This window comes from Rhagoletis zephyria, unplaced genomic scaffold (assembly GCF_001687245.7).
Source record: "Rhagoletis zephyria isolate East Lansing unplaced genomic scaffold, Rhagoletis_zephyria_1.1 Rzeph_scaffold_01355, whole genome shotgun sequence".
Lineage (NCBI taxonomy): Eukaryota > Metazoa > Arthropoda > Insecta > Diptera > Tephritidae > Rhagoletis > Rhagoletis zephyria.
The window spans coordinates 69,728-81,523 of record NW_016158439.1 but is presented as its reverse complement, the minus strand read 5'-3'; the positions used below and the strand labels follow the sequence as shown (position 1 = coordinate 81,523).

Below are 11,796 nucleotides of genomic sequence, written 5' to 3'. Positions count from 1 at the left end.
CTGTTATAAAATTTTTTCTGAAATTTATTTGTGTTTCTTGCTGTGATCTCAAATTTTAGTCATGGTAAATAAAATCTTAAGAAGTGAGTTGTTTGACATTTGGAGAAGTGTTGCTGAAACTTCTAAAAGACAACAAGGTTTCCGTGATTATGTGATTAGTAAATTGAAAGAAATATCTGATGAAAATGCTCATTCCGAAGTAAATAAAGTAAATTAAGTAAATGACTTTAGATTCGTAATCAGCAACCCAGAAAACCCCCAGATACCCAGTTACATAGAAATCTACCGATTTTTTTTTTAATTTTCGTCCGCCATATTGGATCCGCCATTTTGAATTATTGGTAAATGACTTTAGATATGTAATCAGCGACCCAGAAAACCCCCAGATACCCAGTTTCATAGAAATCTACCGATTTTTTTTTATTTTCGTCCGCCATATTGGATCCGCCATTTTGAATTTTTGATAAGTGACTTCAGATTTGTAATCAGCGACCCAAAAATCCCCTAGGTAAGAAGTGGTGTAAAGATCCATCAACGAGTATTTGTTTAAATAGTTTCGTCCAGCTTGATTTGCGATCCGAACCACTGTGCGCTGCATCAACAATAAAATTTAAAAGAGTACCAACAAACTTGTGCTCTTTGGCTATTGATTCAGTTTGTAAAAATTGTGACCCTTTTGCTTTAAGTGTTTGAGGAAATTTGAGGAAACACCGCGTGTTCCCTTGATGTGCGTTGCTGTTGTTTTGCATAGCAAACAGCGAGCAACAATTTGGCTACTAGTTTCTGACGATTGTGATAACGACGATGGCTTTTTAATTAATTAAATTTAAAAAATAATATTCACGCATTTAAATATATGAATTTGCTTACAGTGGAATCGAGCTCAAAATATGTTCCACCGAAAATTGAGCTAAACTTGACTGTCGTATTTTTGTGGGGACATATCTCTTGATTCTTCTTCATTTTCAGATGATCGCTTTCTGGACGCTGCACTATTTTCAGTTAAGTTAACTGCACATCCACTATCACTTGCCTCAAACTCGTCTTCACTGGACATTATTTGAAAAAACTTAAGACAATTATTACGCTAACTAAATTGTCAAACCGCTTAAATAAAAGTTCTTCGAAAATTTTATATTGACAACAGTAACCACGCGACGTACATTTTTTTTTAAATTGGATGTATATTTTATCTTTTAAGTCACCTACGCTTCTAAGACGTATGTTAAGGCTTTAAGTAACTCCCAAATAGACTAGGCTTCTAGGGTTAAAAACCTTAAAAATATCCCGGATGTCTCATCTAAATCCGTCCATCCATTCCTGAGTGAAGAGAGGTATGGCATGGCGTCGGTCCTTCATTCCATCAAATTTGAAATCACTCTGTACCACTAAAAACTTCTAACTTTAAAAAATAAAACATTATTGCACATCCTTTGGCCAATTCTTTAATTTCACATCTCATGTTTGAAATTTCAAATAACAGTGCGACCCTTTCAAAAAAAAAAAAAAATCAAATCTGGATTAGGCATGGCTGCTAACACCAAATCTCTTCCAAGTTCATGTCTTCAATCTCCGGCCATAAAATACTGTTTGTCATACCTTTTTAGGCTCATGCCTCTAGTGCTTCAGCGGAATTTTCAATGAAAAGAAGCCACGATATTCTCATCATTGTAGAGTAAAAATTTAAATTTGCCAAGATGAATTTCTCTGACGTTCTCACCACACCAAAGGAAAAAACATGTGATTTTTCTAAGAATTCGCCTTGGTCTCGTGTGTTATTTGGTGTTAATGCGCTAACGCTTTTCATAAATTGGTATTAGTGTGGCAACTCCGGCTACGGTGTTAATGCAATTGCGCCGCACAGCGCAGTGTTACCTAAATATGTCTAGTATGTGATTAATTTCATATATCTCCATACCAAGTTCCGGTACTCTACCATGAACACTTCCAGAGATATGCAATATGAAAAGTTCGGTTTATATGGGAGGTGCCACGCCCCATTCTCCAACCATGCCCATTTTTCCCCATGAGTATGGAATTGATCTTATATACATATCCCCATACCCAGTTCTAGTCCTCTACCACAAATATATGCAGTTTGAAAAATTCGGTTTGTATGGTTTTCTATATCGAAACCTTTTTTAGCCTATAACCATCCTTGGAAAGTCTGCAGTAGATTCCGAAATTTCAGAAAAATCGGTACGGCCTTTCTCGAGCTTTGCGAACAGAAAAAAAACGGCTTTCAAAATATATATTAGTATAGACTAGCCAATATCTGCTTGCTTTGCGGCTTAAAATACTACTAACGATGAAAATCGATGGATAAATAAACAAGTTTGCAAGGGTTAGGGGAAAGTGCAATAATTTTTTGTATGAAATACTAGCAGGAAGTAATGTTACTCATACGCCATATCGTACATGACCGTTTGACCATGTTAAAGTTTGAATTTTTTTCATTCGCAATGCGAACTTAAAATGAAAATAACTTGACTAAATGACCTTGTCTAAAAAAAACGGTATACAGATCTGTAACATACTACCCAAAATTAATTTTACGTGTCTCGGCGTTTTTTGTGTAATTTTAGAGTCATTACAGTGCTATCGTCAAAATTTAGCCATAGCAATGCAATTTATTTATAAAACTCTTAAGTGGTAGGATCTCTAGTCCGACAGGGCTCGTAATTCAAGCGGACTCTATCCTCGTTTGTAACGCAGGATACCAGTAAGAGTACTTCAAAGGCCCCAGGAGGCACGCCATCTTCGGTAGAATTAAGGGTACCATAATATACACAATTAAGTCAGTGCATTTTTATAGATACGCAGAGATTAGTCCAAGAGAACAGCAGTGCCCAAGGCAGCAACAGTCCAGGCGGGTTATGCGTGCTTCGACATTTACGGGTCTCATCTGCCGGGAAGCGCGTTCGCGGTAGGATCTGGAAAATTTAACCGTTACCCTATAAACTGAACAACTACAGTTTAAGTTATTCGGTTTTCTTAAAGTTCAATTAGTAATACTACTTAGGTATAAGTTATTTATTCAAGGCAGTTAGCAACCAAGAAATTTAACAAAGCTATTGCAATTCAACAGTAAATTTTTTTTTTTTAGAAATTTTTCGATTACTTTTTCGATTACTTTTTTGATTACTCAAAGGAATTAAAAAAAGAAATTACATTACTAGCACGTATTTTATTCCAATTACAATATGAAATTCCTTGTAATGGAATTAAAGACAAGTAATTTTTAGCAAAAAAAAACCATCAAAAAATATATATATATCTATATATTTCATGATTCAATGATCGGATCTAAACCAAATTAGTATGGGACACCTCTGAGACACTACCTTTCCGCTGCAAAAAGAATTAGCGAAATCGGTTGACGTGGTTATGCGGTAACATACATAAAAAAAAAAAATATTCCGACGAACTGATAACCTCCTCCTTTTTTGGAAGTCGGTTTAAAAAAAAACAATTCCTTTTGAAATTACTTCAAGGACTTGAAAAAGTAATCGATTCCTTTGCTGTGAACTGGAGGAATTGATTCCTAATTACAATTACTGAGGAATGTAATTGTAATGTAATTGCATTTACCCAGCTCTGGTGACGATATTTCGTAGCATTTTTGATAAACAGTAGTTGGCATCTCTGCTAAGAAATTGAAAACATATTTTTATTGGTAACGAAAATCTGTAAAAAAGCGGCATACAACATAAGATTCGTGAAACTAGACGACCACTGTACTTAAAATACAAATATCTATTTTCTTTTAATTGATTCGGTTGCCCAATTAAGACGGATTTCTGTAATTTAACGAACTGTTCAGCGTAAGGGTACAAAAAGCAGTTCATTTTTTCAAATACTTAACCCTTGTGTTAATATCCAAATTTTCTTATGTTGTCTAGCACCCGGGGTACCCGGGTACCCACACAGTATTTGTTTTACTATTCTTCACAAATCCATTTTGTGAACTGAAATTTTTTTTGTCAATATATATTCAATTAAGAGAATTTAGTAAGAAAAATTTCAAAAATAATATGGGAGTCCCCTAACTACTTTAAAATACACGCATGTGCTATCGCAAACAAAGGCAAAGGTGAAAATAAATGTATGCATGGACATTGTCTTTACATCTATGTATGTCCCTTTCCAAGCACTTGCTTTCATGGAATTGTACTCTTGTTGGTACTTTGAGAAAAAATAAGCCCTACATACAAAACATAATGGGCCCCAAAGAAGGCCTGAGAGCAGTGCTCTACTGTATTTGGGGTCCATGAAAGAGTAACTATGTGCTTATACGTACCAAACAGAAATAAACTCGTAATTTATGCTATCCACATTGCATTGCGATAAGGCTGTGAACGATGATGATAAGAAGACACCACACTTATTATAATAAGTATAAAGCTGGCGTTGATACCATGAACCAGATGGCTAGAAGATACACAATGAAACAGCGACTTTTGCGATGGCCTTTAGCGATGTTTCTCAATATAATAGATATTAGTTCACTCGCTTCATATCTTATTTCCTATAAAAATATAATGCGGCATATTCTGGATTTCGTACGAATCGAAAATTTGAAATTTTCGTATAGAAAATGATAGGAAAATTTCATGATTTTCGATTCGTACGAAAACAAGAATACGCCCCAATGAAATACTGCAAAAGAAAATCAACCAGTGACGGCTGTTTATGCGTCAATTGAGCGAGGAGTTACCAAAACCAATATCTAAAATCGTTTAACAAACGTACAAATAATGAGAAATTATACGACAAAAATCGCCATTGAAAGCATCATAGGTCATCAAAAAATTACTGTAGATGTTACGCCAAACCCTTCAATTGAACGAAATGCACCCGGAAGAATCGAAATAACTGGTTGTGGTTTCATTTAAAATAAATAGGAAAAGAAAAAAGGCGAAAAGTGGGGAAGAACTGCTGGGAATGTGAACAAGCGTTATGTGATGAACATTCCAAAAACATCATAAAATATAATATTTGCTATAAATAAAGTGATTAGTTAATCATTTTTGCTTTTCTAATAAGTTATATAGTATAGTTAATTTTACGAATTACGCGCGTATAATAGAAAAAAACTACAAAATAGACTACCGAAATAATTGGGTACCACGGGGGTACCCGGGTGCTGGTACGGTATACTACATTTCAAGTCGATTATTTTTTTGATAAATAACACAATGTTTTTACTTTCAATTGTCCAAGTTCCTTTATATAAGCTAAATAACGACGATCCGGAGGATGGGAAAGAAATGTCAACTAATACTCGACTTATACTGAAAAAGGTCCTGTTGTGGTTACCGCGGTACTCGGGTATTAACACAAGGGTTAAATAACTAAGTTTTTAAGTCCTGCTTGCTTTCCAAGCGTAGTAATTTTTTGTTTTGACACACATCAGTTACAGCCATAACACGTTCACGATTTTTTTTCCGTTACGCGCAGAGAAACACTGGTAGTTTAACGTATCGTTCAATTCCTTGTATGGGGCATCGAACTTGTGTATCAGGAAGTAACGAGTCGTCAAATTTTAAATATTCCTTCAAATGGTTATGCAGAATGTAGTAATTGGCGGTTCTGTTAAATATTGACATCATCCAAATCTATCATACTGAGATAATTGGAGCAGTCAAAATTAATTTTACATTTCTTGTACTCTCTAAGTTCTTCTATTGCCTTTCGCGAACTGGTTTTATGATCATCGTAAAACATTGATAGCATGACATTTGCTGGATGAGCCAAGTATGAGTTATTTCTGCCGCTGCTTGGAGGGAAGAAATGCGTGAGGCGGATAGATTTGAATAGAAGCGAACTGCCGTATATAACAGAATGGTAGTATTTAATGTTTAAGTACATGGGAACATAAACTCTTATAAGGTTTTCTTATAGAGTTTTTAAGTTAAAAGGTGGTGAACTTTTTGTAACGTTCAATCGTAAAATTCGACCGGCCATGGTTAGCCAACGGGAGTGCGCTACAGCTCCAGGTTTTATATTAGCTATTTTTTTTTTGTTGGAACCAGGCAGGGCGTAATTTTAGTCCGAGTTCAAATATTTTCAATTGTTTGCTTTTATGTGGCAAGCACAATAATCACACCGAGTTTGGTACAAATTGATCGAACGGTTACCAAGATTCACATATGTGGTCATAAGTGGGCGGTGCCATGCCCATGTTTCAAAATTTTATTATAAACGTATTTTTGGCTAAAAAATTATTGCAAACATCAATTTTGAATAAATTAGCTGCAGTATTTACTGGTTTATCGAAGATTTCGTATTTCTCTAAATAATCGTTATATGGGATGTGGACGTGGTTATGGTCCGATTTTAAAAATGTTCAGTCGTTTGGTATGTTGTACCAAGGTCAAGAACTGTGCCAAGTTTGGGAGAAATTTGTGAAGCGGTTGCCATGATATACATATGTAATCATAAATCATGTAAAAAAATTATAATATTCGTATTTGTCGTATAAAAATCATTGCAAATATTAATTTTGAGTTAACAAGCTTCAATAGTTACAGTAGTTACTAAAATAACCCTGTTTTCGTATTTCTGAAAAGATAACTACCGTTATATGGGAGTTAGGCGTGGTTATCATCCGATTTTGCCTATTTTCAATACCATCCGTCCTACGCTAAAAAGAAGTACACATACCAAATTTCGTTAAAATATCTCACAGACGGACAGACGGACGGACGGATTGACAGGCAGTCACCACTTAATCGATTTCTTTTTCAATTGTGATCATTTATGAATTAAAAAAAAAAAAAACTACTTTTTGTATCCTTACAGTAATAGATTACCTATTTGTTTAAGTTTTTCTCACAAAATTTTCTGTTAGCTGATATGCAACTTCCGCTTAAAATTTGCTGGATAGAAATTCGTTTTAGACCCATAGTTTCTTAAGCAAAGTTGCTCAGAATGATCCGTAGGGCATTTTTCGCATATGCAATTTTTCCGTTTTTGTGATCCACTACAAATCGACCCGCTCTAATGTACATACATATCGTCGTTTAAAGTACAAAACCGCGTAACTGACATTTGCTGCCAAAAGTTGGATTTGCTCACACAAGCTCTTGGCGCAATACTTATCCATTCGTCCTGAGATATACAAGCCGGAAATGCGATTGCTTTATAAAAAAGAGAACCATTTTGAAATATGAGTGTTTTTACTCTCTAGAAAATAATTTAAGTATGCAACCTCACATACGCGGTTTTTCATTATCTTCATACGCGGTTTTGTATTGTGTTGATACGCGGTTTTGTACTTTAAACGACGATATGTATATGCAGTGAGATAATTCATGCGTGTGCACTATGTTTGTGTGTAGGATCCTATGTGGTACCTTCATAAACATCTTGGGGAAACAAAAAAGTACGTGCACGGAAATTTTTATTACGCAAACGCAATTGATACTTGCACTTTGAAAACAAAAATATGAGGTTTGTTCCACACGCTTTCCAGAAATAAGAGTGTAAATATAAGTTACTCTGTCACAAGTGTCAAAAATGTGTTAAACCGTGCCAAAAGTGCCCAGTTTATTTTACAAAATTTGCCATCGGATGTACACAAACAACAGCTGTTATTTCAAATTTACTTCTTGCACATTTCTGTCCGGAAAAAAAGTCCGGGTTGTTTCTGGAACGGAAATGAAGACATTTACAATCCAAAAGTGGAAGGTATTCGCTCTCTATTACCCTATTTTTCTAGCGCGAGGAACGCTTTCTGGGCTGTTTTGGGCACCCGTGCACGGTTGCCGCTTTCTAATTGTTTTAAGCTACAGATTTAAGCTAATTTAGGTGCTCCATTAGTTTCCGAGAACTTCGCAAAAATGTGTTGGTTAGCTAGGTTTACGTTAACCTAGCCGCCCATCTTTAAATTTTGGTTTAAAATTTTCCAAATATATGCAAACTATGTCTTTTAGGTGTTCTTCAACGCCACCAAAACTAATTTAGGATCTCCACTGGTTTCCGAGAAATTCGAAAACATGTGTTGGTCAGCTAGGTTTACGTTAACCTAATCCCTGCATATATTTCGAAACTTAAAAACCAAAATTTAAAGATGGGTCAGCTAGGTTTACGTAAATTAGGGTTTACGTAAATGAACTAAAACAACTCTTTGAGGTGTTTCTAGCAGTAGACGGAATCTCGCAACGTTCCGAATAAATAAAAAAGATTTTCCGTACGTTTGCAAGGCAGTTAAAAAATGCGTATAATTTTCGTCAAGAAATTGATATCATAAATTTTGTCTTTCTAGTTCAGGTTTCGTCACTCGAAAATTTTACCTCAAAGAGGTGTTTTATTTGATATCAATTATTTTGGGGTAGCAAATTTAAAATCGACGAAAATACAACCAATAATCTAAATGTTTTATTTTTCTCAAATAAATTGCTAAAAATGTTATCTTAATCTAAATGATGTATTCAAATCGATGTGTCCATTGAAACATATATTTTTTCGAATACGGAATAAAGCGAAAAAGAATGTACATATCCTTTGTACTGAAAAAAAAAATATGATGATTGGATACATTAAACAACTGTATTCGTCTGATTTTTTCGTAGTTTAATTTTATTAAGATTTCTACCGGGTGTGGGGCGCACACATGTGTCTCTTTAAGGAGTTTTACTTCTATCACGTGATATAAGTTGCTCTCGTGCTATTAAACTAATGCTTTTTTCTCAAGTAGTTTTACTCAGTGTCAATTTATACATATACAAGTAGTAGCGGCACATTGGGTGAACTAAATGCATTCATACATACATATTTATGTACAAATATACAGTTGTCCACAAAATAATAGGAGTGCGATATTTTGACCAGTTTTGGCTATTTGTCTTTTGTTTATTTAATGTTTATTATTTTTTTATAAAAGCCTAGCTGGCTATACAACAAACCATATAAATTCAGATTTTAAACTTTGTATAAAAATTATAAAAATTTTGCAATTTTTCACCCAAATTTCAAACTTTTTAATCAGAATCTTTAGAAAAAATTCTGGTATGCAGTTTTGTAGCACATTCACACATAGGCACACAATCAACGGAATTTTTTAGCCGCTTGAAACTTGCACTTCTTCAGACTAGAATTGAATGTGCTACAAAACTGCATACCAGAATTTTTTCTAAAGATTCTGATTAAAAAGTTTGAAATTTGGGTGAAAAATTGCAAAATTTTTATAATTTTTATACAAAGTTTAAAATCTGAATTTATATGGTGTTTGTTGTATAGCCAGCTAGGCTTTTATAAAAAAATAATAAACATTAAATAAACAAAAGACAAATAGCCAAAACTGGTCAAAATATCGCACTCCTATTATTTTGTGGACAACTGTAAGTAATATTGTATGCGTTTTCCCAGGTAGGTTAAGTGCGGGTCATAAACCCATGTAGCATAGTTAAATACTGTGTACATACCTACAACTAAAATGGGGAAAAATGTTACAATTTCGGCATGTGACTGAAACAAACTCTAAAATACAAACAATTTGTGGTTTCCAAGACATGTACGAAGTGATTAGCACAGCTGTATCCTTCAACTTGTCAACTCGCGGAAAATTCCCCGATTTGCAGGGAATTTCGGCTTAAGTGGCAATCGGGAGAATGGACAATTTTTTTTCGGGGAACTGGGTATGTTATTTTTATATCTTAAAGTAACCAAATTAGACGGATATGTTAATTTTTAACTTTTTGGTGCGACATTTTTTCAATTTGAATCGCGATATCTCCACAACAAGAGTTTTCCCAGATATAAGCGATATACTAGATGAAAGCTAAGAATTTGGGCTAGATTTGTGGAATCTTAGAATAAAATCGACTGACCAGTTTTTGAGAAAATGCCCGAAATCTATATTTTCAGCAGCCCGATTTTTAGTTATTAGCTAAAGTTAGTTAGTTAAAGCTGGTTTTAACGCCCTTCTACTGCTATCCACATGAATGGTATGGAATGAGTAGTGCGACTTCAGTGGTAGTTTAAAAAAATGCCTTTCTTCGAATTTCAGGCACCAGCCACACCCACAACGGCAAACGAATCGAAACATCGAGGAGCAAAACTTTCTTAGTTTGTTTTGTACTTTAATTCCTGAAAGTTTGAAAAAAATAAATGATTGTAGGTACAGACGCCACATACATACCAAAGTATCTCGTAGTGGAGACACGAACCAAAACACATTTAGCTCTATATCTTTTCAACTAGTAGCCGGAACTCAACAAATAAGGTATCGTTTGAAAGGTATTGGCCTATAGAATAACACTAAGTATGTTGGGTGTACCCGCCAGGGTGTCCAGATTGTTTAAATAAAAATTTCTAAAAAAAAAATTGCCAAAAATCGCCAATTTTTTTAAATAAAATTCATGAAATCGATTTAACATATCTTTTATTTTAAAAATGAGATCTTGTTATAATATAGTTTTTAAAACCAAAAACCGTCAGAGGGTAATAATAAATAATACAAATCACTTATATAATAGTGATGTACAAACAATTTTCTTTAAAAATACGCATACTTTTTAAAAATATTTGTTTCAAAACATTTTGCAATAGGACTGCGCAATTATTAAATTTATTATAACTCATATTAATTGATTAATCGCACAATCCGCTTTTAAGAGCGCTAAAAATGAAATAAAAACCAATAATAAGACGAGATCAGCTATTTACATAATTTTTTCAAAATCACCTGTAGTGCATGGGCGTCGCCAGGATCGAATTTAGGGGGGGGCGGGGGGCTCGACAAAATTTTCATCTTTACACATTCATGTTTCTGACATGCGGGGGACGATATTTACATGCCAATTCGTTTTACAAAAACTATTTAAAAATCAGACGTCTCTTGCTCAGCAAACCGGTTAATCGTTTCTGCAATTATTTCACATTGATTCTCTAAAACAAATTTTCGATGTATTCTTAAAATGCATAAACCTAAAGGTACATTTTATAGGAAATTAAACTAATAATTTATTCGTGAAAGACAACAATTAATCTTGTATAGCTAGACACCTGTTAACCTAGGATAATTTTTAATTTCTTAAAAGACATTACTCTACTCTAAGCTTAGTGCAGTGGGCCATGAGAAAACCGTCATCTATTAGGTATAGTCCAAACTTTCACAATATCTTGTATTAGTCTTAATCTGAAACGCAATAATCGTTGAAAATTGGCACCGTTTTTGGTGAAAAGTATTTAATATCACACTTTCAACATACATAGTTTTATTAAGAAAAACTATAACCACATTTATTTAAAACAGTCATGCCCAACGTCGGCAGAACTCCATAAGCAAGGCAGAATTCCATATGCAAGTGCCTTGCGCTGGGCATGACTGATTTAAATAAATGTGGTTATAGTTTTTCTCAATAAAACTATGTTTTATTATTAGTCAAACTCACAACTTCAATATTCCTCCTCAATATACGCCTCGCAGACGTAGATTATACTTTTAGGGTTAACCCTTTCAGTACAAAAATTCAACCACTGGTTATAAAAAATTTTAAATATGGGGCATTTCACCTCAAGTGACCCAACTTTTGAAATCTATGTCTTCCGATCGGGATGAAATTTGCACCAAGTTTAGTCCTAAAAAATAGTAAAAATAGTAGTTATGACACAAAATTTCAATGGGATCGGTCAAACACACTCCGAGTTGGAGGGTCTAGAATTTTGACATTTTGGTCAAACGGCCATTTTTTCGGATCCATATAACTAATTACCTATTGTATTTAGAAAATTTTTTCAGGAATGTTTTCGATAGATTTCTCTTCAGTCTTTACAAATTTTATTTTTTTT

General features: G+C 34.1%; 1 protein-coding gene across 1 annotated transcript in view; it reads left to right on the top strand.

Moving 5' to 3' along the window:
• Pex1 (peroxisomal biogenesis factor 1) overlaps positions 1 to 11,796 on the top strand; it is a 125,217-nt gene that overhangs the window by 48,276 nt on the left and 65,145 nt on the right. The window lies entirely within an intron of this gene.